Here is a 12410-nt window from a genome sequence, read left to right as displayed (position 1 = left end):
TTAATCTATGTTCTAAAAATTGCGGATGTGCTCGCAAAATTTTTTTTAACATTTCTTCCAATGGAATTGCAAAGGAAATTTGAAAATTACCATATACTTAATGGGGTCGCCAATTATTATTTCGATGAGTTACAAACAGAAAAACCAACTTAATATACCCTCCATACTATGGTGGTAGGTATAAAAATATCAAAAATAATGTCTAGAGAATCCCAACTGATAATAATAATTGTTCCACAAATATCCCAATAGGGACAAGGGAGACTTCACTCATATCAATGAGTGCACCCCGATCCATATTAGCTGAAAATCAAAGTGATTCGAAAGCAGGTCCTAAACTGAACTTTTCCGAAATTTTATGTGGGGGTACCCGGAGAAGTGAACCGATAGAGTCCATATTGGATGCTCATCTATGTCTGGTAGAAATTTCACGATGTGTAAAGTATGGACCATATCGGTTAAGATTTATCGTTCGCACAATTTTTCCGAACATTTTTGAACTTTTGTGGGGTAGGTAACTGAAGGAGTGGACCGATATGGTCCATCTTTGAACTTAAACTAAGTTTGAAAAAAAAAAATATTACGAAGGCCATATTTTGGACCAAATCTGTTCATCCGTTCGAGAGTTATGGTACGCACCAGCCAGACAGACAAACGGACAGACGGACGGACACTGCTAAATCGACTCCAAAGTGTGTGAAACGGATTTCGTCCAAACATACTTGGGGTCTAAAACCATTATTTCGTTGAGGCACATTTTGACGGTATGAAAGTGTATATAACCTCGTTAGCATAAATGCTGAGGATATAAAAATTAACCTAAAGTGTTTTATTTATAAATGGACTAAAAGCTAGAAAATAATTTTTCGTTTACAAGTAAAAAAGTATATCAGTATATTCTTCCTCATCGTGGAATCTCTCAAATAAAACGCTTGAATTTAAATTAAAAATTGTGAAGAGGAATATACTACTTGATGCTAAAGGTCATATTTACCAAGTAAAAAGGATCAGAGATATGCCCTCAGCCTGTGTGGATTGAAATAATTTTTTTCCAAAAAAAAAAATTATGTATTTAGGGGGGTTTTCAAAATTTTTGGCGTAGGAACCGACAAAAGTATGCATAGGATTAATTATCGATAGATAGGTCTTTTTTTATCACACTAGCCTACGAAGAACATAATATCGCGGTAAACAGGGCCACTAAGAAACCCTTCGGTAAAAATGTCCGAAGGATCCTCGAACCACACAAAAATGTTGAACATTTGTTTGGGTGATACCACAAGGATTGGACAGATAGGGCCCAAATCTGAACATAAACTATGTTTCGACAATATTTAGAGATCCAAATTTGGACCAAATCGATTGCTACGTCTATGAGAAATCGAGCGTACCATTTTAGCGAATATTTTCGAACTTTTGTGGGGGAGGTACCGGAAGAAGTGGACCTATAAGCACCACATTCGAATTTCATCTAATATTCGAAGTATGAACTTGCCCCTGACAAACTTTTACTGCCGTAATTGAGGCAACGAATGCAAGTAGCTTCATTAAAAATCAAAATGATTCGAGAGCAGGTCTTAAAGTGAATTTATCCAACATTTTGTGTGGGAGGTACCCAAAGGAGTGGAAAAATATAGTCCATAATCGAACCTGACCTGTATCTGGTAGGTATATTAGGATGTGTAAAGTATGGATTACATCGGTCACTCGCTTCAAGAGTTATCGTGCGCACAATTTTTCCGAACATTTTTGAACTTTTGTGGGGAGTGGACCGATATAACCCATGTTCGCACTTAAACTAAGTTTGGACAAAATATTACGAAAGTACTGGTCCAAAATTTGCAGCATTGTGGCGTTTTTTTATTGGGATAGCGTTTGCAATTTTGTTTTTTCAAAATAGTCTGGCTTAATCCCATTGTTGTTGTTTTAATATTTTAAAACAACTATTTTATTAGTGGAAAAGATTTGGCATTGTTCGCCAAGGGGTAAGGCAGGGAATACTATAGTTTCGATCCACGCCACTGGATCTCATAAGTTCCCTTGTTTCTTGTTTGTGGATATTCTCCACCGAAGTTATTTTTCAATAACTTCTTCAACAAGAAACTTTTTATATCCAAACATCAATCGTCAGCTCGAAGTATAAAGGTAAGCAAAGAAAAAAGTTCAATGAGAAGTTTTCCCTTGGCAACCTCATACAACTCCGACGAAAGTGTCTGCGAAAACAATTCAAACCTCTTCCACTTGTATGTGTCGTCGAATTTTGACGAATGCACACACCAAAATTTGGTTGGTCTGCTTTACAGCAAAAACAACATACAGTGGCGGCCATATAATTAAGAACGACATCATATTAAAAAGTATTTGACTTGCTACCTTCCAAATATTTGAATATTTATATGGAACAAAATTTGTAAATAAAGTACGCGGTAAGCACTTTTAAATAAAGCCAAAACATGTTTTAATTCTCCCTCGTTTATACGAAAGATACCACGATTTAGTAAAATAGTCATAAATCGACCTGGCCACATAATTAAGAACGATATAAGTAAAGGTTACTTTAAGGTATTTTTCATACACAATATGTGAATATATCGTTATGTATTTTAGAAATCGATTACTTTGATTCATTTTTAGTATCAAATGTCCTTCAATGGTACATATTATTGAGTCTAAGTTTGATAATTAGGGCATACCTAAGGTTTTCCAAAATTTGCCCATAATTTGACGAATTTATTTTATTTTCGGGATCTAAAGCCACAGTTTTGGCTTCCTCTCATTCCCTCGACGACGCTCTAAACGATACCCTGTGATTGTCGTTCCATAGTCGGAGCTTATTTACCCTTAAATTGGCTTTTGTCCCACTTGTTTGAGTCCTTTACGAGGGATTTGTCTGGGAAATAGTTTCATAAGAGTCATTTCCACCTTATAAAGCGGAAGGATTTATGTCCTCAGGTTGTAGACAGGAAATGAAACAACAATATAACGTCTACACCAAAATTGGAAGAATTCCACACCGAATATAACATTTATTAACATAATGTTTTGAAAGCTCCAATTCCACAATAATGTTGTGTATGTACATCAGACATTAGTTTATACAAACTTTGTATTTTCATCCATAAAAATTATTGATTTTATTAGTTTTGATATTAATATGAGCTTCATTGATTAAAAAGTCTTACATAACTATACCTACCACACCCACAAAGACATTGTGCAATGAAGGCTTTCAAAATATTATACCTTTCTTTTTTGTTTGGTGTACCGTTAGGCCAATTTTTTGTACAAAACGAAATTATTTGTTTATTTCCTGTCTACTACCTGCAGGCAACAATCCTACCGATTTATAAGGTGGAAATGGCTCATACGAAACTATTTCCCAGACAATTCCCTCGTAAAGGACTCAAAGAAGTGGGTTCAAAACCAATTTAAGGGTAAACAAGCTCCGACTATGGAACGACAATCACAGGGTATCGTTTAGAGCGTCATCGAGGAAATGAGAGGAAGCCAAAACTGTGGCTTTAGATCCCAAAAATAAAATAAATTCGTCAAATTATGAGCAATTTTTGCAAAACCTTATGTATGCCCTGATTATCAAACTTAGACTCAATAATATGTACCATTGAAGGACATTTGATACTAAAAATGAATCAAAATAACCGATTTCTAAAATACATAACGATATATTCACATATTGTGTATGAAAATTACCTTAAAGTAACTTTTACTTATATCGTTCTTAATTATGTGGCCAGGTTGATATATGACTATTTTAATAAATCGTGGTATCCTTCGTATAAACGAGGGAGAATTAAAACATGTTTTGGCTTCATTTGAAAGTGCTTACCCTGTACTTTATTTACCAATCTTGTTCTATATAAATATTCAAATATTTGGAACGTAGCAAGTTAAATACTTTTGAATATGATGTCGTTCTTAATTATATGACCGCCACTGTACGTCGTGCCAGTGTCTTCAATTTGAAGCATTGTGGCGTTTTTTTATTGGGATAGCGTTTGCAATTTTGTTTTTATACCCTCCACCATATGGAGGGTATAATTAAATTTGTCATTCCGTTTGTAACACATCGAAATATTCGTCGGAGACCCTATAAAGTATATATATTATTGATCAGCATAAAATTCTATGTCGATTTGACCATGTCCGTCCGTCCGTCCGTCCGTCTGTCTGTCTGTTGAAATCAAGATACAGCTCGCATTTTTAAAGATAGAAAGTCCAAATTTGGCACAGAAGTTTTTATTACTTGCAGGATGGTTGGTATTGAAAATGGGATATATCGGTCCACGTTTTGATATAGCCCCCATAGAACGGTACCTCCCGATTTTCGGTATTTTTAAGGTTTTAGCTTCATTATCCCACCAAAATGGCTGAAATTTGGTACGTAGTCTTCTTTAGGGGTATAAAACTTTTCCCTCGAATTTCGTCGTTATCGGTCCACACCTTCATATAGCCCCCATAGAACGGTACCTCCCGATTTTCGGTATTTTGAAGGTTTTAGCTTCATTATCCTACCAAAATGGCTGAAATTTGGTACGTAGTCTTCTTTGGGGGTATAAAACTTTCCCCCAGAATTTTGTCGGTATCGGTCCACACCTTCATATAGCCCCCATAGAACGGTACCTCCCGATTTTCGGTATTTTGAAGGTTTTAGCTTCATTATCACACCGAAATGGCTGAAATTTGGTACTTAGTCAACGTTGGTGGTATAAAACTTTCTCCCAGAACTTTGTCGGTATCGGTCCATGCCTTCATATAGCCCCCATAGAACGGTACCTCCCGATTTTCGGTATTTTGAACGTTGTGGCCTCAATATTCCACCGAAATGGCTGAAATTTGGTATTTAGACTTCGTTGGGGGTACTCAAGCTTCCCCTTTAAATTTGTCGGTATAGGTCCACGCCTTCATATAGCCCCCATGGAAAGGTACCTCCCAATTTTTCGTATTTTGAAGGTTGTGTCTTCAATATTCCACCAAAATGGCTGAAATTTGGTATTTAGTCTTCAATGTGATATAAAACTGTTCGCCAGAAATATGTCTGTACAGGTCCACGTTTTCATATTGCCCCATTTCTGACTAAAATTCGTCGGTATAGGTCCACGTTTCGATATAGCCCCCATAGAACGGTACCTCCCGATTTTCGTAATACTGAAGATTGTGACGTCAATATCCAACCGAAATGGCTGAAATTCGTTATTTCGTCTTCCAAGAGTTATAAAATATTCCAGAAGAGTATTATCAGTATAGGTCCACGTCTTCCTATATCCGCATAGAAGCTAACTTCTTGATTTTCGGTATTTTTTATGTTTTAGCCACATTCTCTTACCGTAATATAGGAAATTTGGTACTTACAGCCTGTTCATGTATGTCGACCGAAAGGTTTCTTGCGCTTCGAAAGTGGAAAAAAATCATTTTCTGTTCATGTAAACACCTTCGAAACGAAAATCTATGCGACCGACAAGCCCTACGAAATAACACGTAAACGTACACTTTTCCATTAAATTTGGGTTTATGTATTTCGAAAGGACTGTCTCTTATAGAAAGAGAATGTCAAAATCACTCACTTGCTTTGTAGCTGCCGAGTAGAACGTAAGCTCGCGAATAACACCGAAAATCTTAAAACAAATTTATGCAACACATTCTTGAAACAAAATAAAAATTTTACAGATACGTTTCAATGGCGCTTTCATTCATTATTTTGAAGAAATCAATTAAATAAAATAATTCAAAATACCGACACATTTTATTTTTCAAACAAAACAAATCACACATATTCCAATATTTGTATGTATATGTGGATTTTGTTTTCATTTCTCATTTGGTTCTCATTTATGGAACATAGTTGTACAAATGTACATTCAAAATAGTAGTTTTTTTTGGATAGGATACGTAACGGCAGTCGCACGATAGTTTGCGAAATACATGAACGCATTTTTAGACGGAAGCGAGCGACTGCTTTCCTTTCGTACAGGTTTCCGTGCGACATACATGAACAGGCGGTTAGTCTTCTTTGAGCCTAAAAACTTTCCGTCAGAAATTTGTCGGTATTGATCGACGTTTTGAAATAGCCCCCATAGAATGGTGCCTCACATTGTTTTACCGAAATTGCTGAAATTTAGTATTAAGTCTTCTTCATACACGAAAGAAAACTAATTATTCCATTTTATTTCAATACAACTTGTGGTGGAGGGTATAACAAGTTCGGCCCCGCCGAACTTAACGCCGTTCTTACTTGTTTCAAAATAGTCTGGCTTAATCCCATTGTTTTTGTTTTAATATTTTAAAACAACTGTTTTATTATTAGTCCAAAAGTATATATGGACTGAAAGAAGACACCCTTGGGTATCATTCTCTGAAAACGAAACTAAAATTGGAAATTCACTAAAATTTAGTACCTCAGGAAAAGTAAAATAGTTCACTTCGTGTAAACGCTACGATAATTTATTGCAACGGTTCTTACAACAATCTACTACCTAACAATAAAATAATAAACACAATATCTGTTAAAGTTTCTTTCCCAAAAAATTTGCAAAAATGACGTATTTTCCAAAATTGCGAAAAAAAATTTCGTCTTTTGGAGCACACCATGCCTTCCACTATTTATACCCTACACCCCTACACCACACAGTGGTAAGGGGTATTGTGTCTTTGTGCATTTGTATGTAACATACAAAAGGAAACGAAATAGACCCACAGTTCATTTTGGGGATATACACTTTCTGAGTCGATTTATGCGTGTCCGTCCGTCTGTCTGTCCGTCTGTCCTTGTATTTTTGTTCGCAACATACAGGTCGCATTTTTTGTCCGATTCAGCTGAAAATTGGGGACTACAACTTTTTTAGCCATAGGAAGAACGCTATTGCTTTTGGTGAAAATCGGTTCAGATTTGGATATAGCTCCCATGTATATTTTCGCCCGATTTCACGTATTTGCTGCACCAAACACGCTATATACGTCCAATTTTGATGAAATTTTGAATGTGTGACTGAATTTTGTCTACAAATAAGTGTGCAAAATTATATTGAAATCGGCCCGAATTTGGATATAGCTCCCATATATATTTTCGGCCGATTTCACGTATTTCCTGTACCACACACGCTATATATGTCCGATTTCGATGAAATTTGGAATGTGTGACTGAATTCAGTCTAGAAATAAATGAGCCAAATTTTATCGAAATCGGTTCAGATATGGATATAGCTCCCATATATATGTTCGCCCGATTTCACGTATTTGCTGCACCAAACACGCTATATACGTCCGATTTTGATGAAATTTGGAGTGTTTGGCTGAATTCGGTCTAGAAATAAGTGTGCCAAATAACATCGAAATCGGTTCCGATTTGGATATAGCTCCCATATATATATATATATGTATTTTCGGCCGATTTCACGTATTTTTTGTACCAAACACGCTATATATTTTCGATTTCGATGAAATTTGGAATGTGTGACCGAATTCAGTCTAGAAATAAATGTGCCAAATTATATAGAAATCGGTTCAGATTTGGATATAGCTCCCATATATATTTTCGGCCGATTTCACGTATTTTCTGTACCAAACACGATATATAAGTCCGATTTCAATGATATTTGGAATGTGTGACTGAATTCGGTCTGGAAATAAATGAGCCAAATTATATCGAAATCGGTTCAGATTTGGATATAGCATCCATATATATTTTCGGCCGATTTCGTGTATTTTCTGCTCCAAACACGATATATAAGTCCGATTTCAATGATATTTGGAATGTGTGACTGAATTCGGTCTGGAAATAAATGTGCCAAATTATATGAAAATTGGTGAAGATCTGGATATAGCTCCGATTTATATATTACATATTCGCAGTGGTGTAGGGTATCATATAGTCGGCCCCGCCCGACTTTGATCCTTTCCTTACTGGGTTTTACTTAATTTTTTGGTTTTCGAAATTGTTTACTATCAAATCCCATATAGAAATTTGCAATCGGTGACGACAAAAAATTTGGGTTTATGCCAGAAAAATCGATTCCTGAACCACCGTGCGGCGTACGCAAGTTAGGCTATTAATACAACAGGACCCGTGCTCTGATGTCGAGGGGGAATTGCAAGCGACCAGACTTCTATAGACCCTACCCGCCATTCAGATCCTCAGTACAACTCCCACTACCTTGATCTTAAAAGTGTATAACTTTTATTGTATTTGGCTTGTTTTGGGATTTCTTTTGAAGCGCTACGATCGATTTTTTTTTTTCATTTTTTTTTTTGCACCAATCGACACGAGGAAGATCATGTACAATACTATAAGGAATACTTTCGATAAAAATTTCAAAACTATTCTCGAACAGCTTGCAATTTGGTACCCAACGATGTGATCCGATATATACCCTTTTGGAATTTCATGTACGTTTTTGAAGAAAATTTACGAGGCTGAGGGTATATCAAGTAGAGTGAAATAGGAATTTGGCGATTGAGGGATGATATTCATAAAATCTATGCTCTCCATCTCTGGGCTTCCATAACCAGTGGATGGATGACATAATTACTTACTTAGTTAGCTGGCCCATTACAGAACATTTGTTCCATAGACCGAACTAAGAAAAGATCTCCATTCCTCTCTGTTTTTCGCTTCGCTTTTTGGAATACCGCGCCCTTTCATTTCTTCATCCACTTGTATGCTCCATCGAAGCTTAGGACTGCCGATTCTGCGTGCACCGCCATGTGGCATGTATTCATACGCCTTTTTAGCGGGTTCATCATCGCTCATTCTTATGATATAGCCTAGCCAACGCAATCGTTGCATCTCGATACGTTTAACTATATTCATGTCTTTGTATAGCTGATATAGCTCGTGGTTCATATGACGTCGATATTCACCGTCAACGCAAATCGGCCCGAAGATCTTTCGAAGAATTTTCCTCTCAAACACACCAAGCACTGCCTTATCTGCTTGCGCAAGTACCCATGCTTCGGAGCCATACATTAACACGGGTAGTATCAGCGTTTTGTATAGTGTTATTTTTGTTTGACGAGATGTGGCTTTGTTTTTAAATTGCTTACTTAATCCATAGTAGCATCTGTTGGCCAATACAATTCTTCTTATTTCACAACTGATGTTGTTTGTTGTGTTTATGGCAGCGCCGAGGGAGACGAAGTCTTTAAGTACCTCAAATTTGTAGGTACCAACTTCCACAGTTGGTCCGAGCTCTATGGACGCTTTGCGCGTCGACACCATCAATTTGGTCTTTTCGCCGTTTACCGCCAGACCCACTTTCGCAGATTCTGCTTCGACCTTCCTAAAGGAATCAGTTACTTCCTTTACTGATCGTCCCATGATGTCTATGTCATCAGCATACTCGTAAGCAAGTAGCATGCGGCTATTGGTGTAAATTGTGCCATTTTTTTGACATTTGCATCTTGTATTACCTTTTCCAGCAAAATGTTGAATAGGTCACACGAAAGGCTGTCTCCCTGTCTGAAACCTCTTTTGGTACAAAATTCTTCGGAGATGTTCTTTCCAATTTTAACTGAGGACCTAGTATCAGTTAAAGCCATCTTACAAAGCCGGATGAGCTTTGCGGGGATACCAAATTCAGGCATTGCATGGAATACCTTTGATCGGAGGGGACTGTCGAATGCTGCTTTATAATCGACAAAAAGGTGATATGTGTCGATCTGCATCTCTTGGGTCTTCTCTAGGATTTGCCGCAGGGTAAATATCTGGTCAATGGTGGACTTGCCAGGTCTAAAGCCGCATTGGTATGGTCCAATTATTTCGTTGACCATTGGCTTTAGTCGTTCGCACAATATCCCTGACATTATATTATAGGCAATAGGGAGAAGACTAATGCCCCTATAGTTGGAGCATACAGTCTTATCTCCTTTCTTGTGAATAGCATCTGTTGGCCAATACAATTCTTCTTATTTCACAACTGATGTTGTTTGTTGTGTTTATGGCAGCGCCGAGGGAGACGAAGTCTTTAAGTACCTCAAATTTGTAGGTACCAACTTCCACAGTTGGTCCGAGCTCTATGGACGCTTTGCGCGTCGACACCATCAATTTGGTCTTTTCGCCGTTTACCGCCAGACCCACTTTCGCAGATTCTGCTTCGACCTTCCTAAAGGAATCAGTTACTTCCTTTACTGATCGTCCCATGATGTCTATGTCATCAGCATACTCGTAAGCAAGTAGCATGCGGCTATTGGTGTAAATTGTGCCATTTTTTTGACATTTGCATCTTGTATTACCTTTTCCAGCAAAATGTTGAATAGGTCACACGAAAGGCTGTCTCCCTGTCTGAAACCTCTTTTGGTACAAAATTCTTCGGAGATGTTCTTTCCAATTTTAACTGAGGACCTAGTATCAGTTAAAGCCATCTTACAAAGCCGGATGAGCTTTGCGGGGATACCAAATTCAGGCATTGCATGGAATACCTTTGATCGGAGGGGACTGTCGAATGCTGCTTTATAATCGACAAAAAGGTGATATGTGTCGATCTGCATCTCTTGGGTCTTCTCTAGGATTTGCCGCAGGGTAAATATCTGGTCAATGGTGGACTTGCCAGGTCTAAAGCCGCATTGGTATGGTCCAATTATTTCGTTGACCATTGGCTTTAGTCGTTCGCACAATATCCCTGACATTATATTATAGGCAATAGGGAGAAGACTAATGCCCCTATAGTTGGAGCATACAGTCTTATCTCCTTTCTTGTGGATGGGACATATGATACTCAGGTTCCAATCGTCGGGTACTCGTTCTTCCTCCAGATGGTGCTAACTAGCTGATGAATACACCTTATCAGCGTGTCGCCTCCGGTTTTAAACAGCTCGCCTGGTAAGCCATCGGCTCCTGCTGCTTTATTATTTTTCAGCCGGTTCATTGCTGTTTTTTCCTCATCTTGGCCGGGCGGTATACATTCTATACCATCTTCTGGGATTGGGTCTGTGGTATCATCGTCTTCGCTACTATTGGATACCAGCAGATTGGAGAAATGTTCCTTCCATATCCTGAGCACGCTATCTGTATCTGTTACCAAATTACCTTGCTGGTCTCTACAGGAGGATGTGCCTGTACCAAAGCCATCAGTTTGATGCTTGACTCTTTGGTAGAATTTTCGGACTTCATTCTGGCTCCTGTAAATCTCGATTTTTTCACACTCCCGCTTTTCCATCTCTCTCTTTTTCCTGGGGAAAAGACTTTTCTCCCGATATCTCTCCCGTGCGCTACGCGTTGCTACTGATTGTAAAGTAGCTCTGTATGCAGCATTTTTCTCTTCGGTAGCACGACACTCCTGGTCATACCATGAATTCCTTTGTGGAGGTTTCTGGAATCCAAGTATGGATTTTGCGGCTGAACGATCGTACATCCAACATGCTCGATGAATGTCTTCCATCTATCACAACATGATCAATATGATTACTTGTTCTTTGATCTGGAGACAGCCAGGTGCCCTTATGAATATCGAGATGATTAAATCTGGTACTGCTAACTACCATGTTTTTTGCAGCTGCAAAGTCTATCAGCCTCATATCATTGTCAGATGTTTCACTGTGGAGACTGAATTTCCCGACTGTTGGGTCAAAGATATTCTCCTTTCCAATTTTGGCATTAAAATCGCCTAGAATGATTTTAATGTCATGGGCAGGGCAACGGTCATATGTTTCTTCTATGCGCTCGTAAAATATATCTTTGGTCTGTTCGTCCTTTTCTTCAGTGGGAGCATGAGCGCAAATAAAGCTGATGTTGAAGAATTTAGCTTTTATTCGAGTTGCAGCAAGTCTTTCATACACTTGGGTGAAGCCGGAGACTAAATGTTCTAACCTCCGACCAACTACAAATCCACAGTCAAACTTCTGATTTTTGTCTTGGTAGCTACTTTAGGCGTTGTTGTGACGCCTTTCCCAATCCATCGTATTTCCTGTATGGGAGTAATGCCGGCCTTGTACTTTTCAAGTACATCTGCCAGCGCGTAAACTGTACCTTCTCTATAAAGAGTGCGAACATTCCAGGTGCAGATTCGCAGATCATGGTCCTTAAAACGTTTGCGGGGTTCGTCAACTTTAGAGGGGTTTGTTTTTCTTTTCTTTCGTTTTTTCATAGTAGGCTGTTTTTTTAGGGGAGGGTTACTAACCCGACGCCCGAAACCCAAGTTTTTAACGTTCTTATGGGCGAACGCGCGGCACATGTTAGCTGTTCCCCAGGTGACACCACGGAGAGGTCAGTGTCCACTTGAGATGAAAGAGGGACCAAGATAAATCCTGGGCTTTGCCATGCTAAAACCGGTCCCCTACGTCACCCATACCCGCGTCTTATACAGATGAGTATAGCTTGTGTTTAAATGGCTCAATTCGAATAAATTGTTTTTAAGCAAAATGATTCGATATATTTGTTAAGTTCTAAAAAACATTGTCGG

Source organism: Musca autumnalis, unplaced genomic scaffold, assembly GCF_047663935.1.
Source record: "Musca autumnalis isolate F117 unplaced genomic scaffold, ASM4766393v1 scaffold_2, whole genome shotgun sequence".
NCBI classification, from domain to species: Eukaryota; Metazoa; Arthropoda; class Insecta; order Diptera; family Muscidae; genus Musca; species Musca autumnalis.
Note: the sequence above shows the minus strand (reverse complement) of the source record.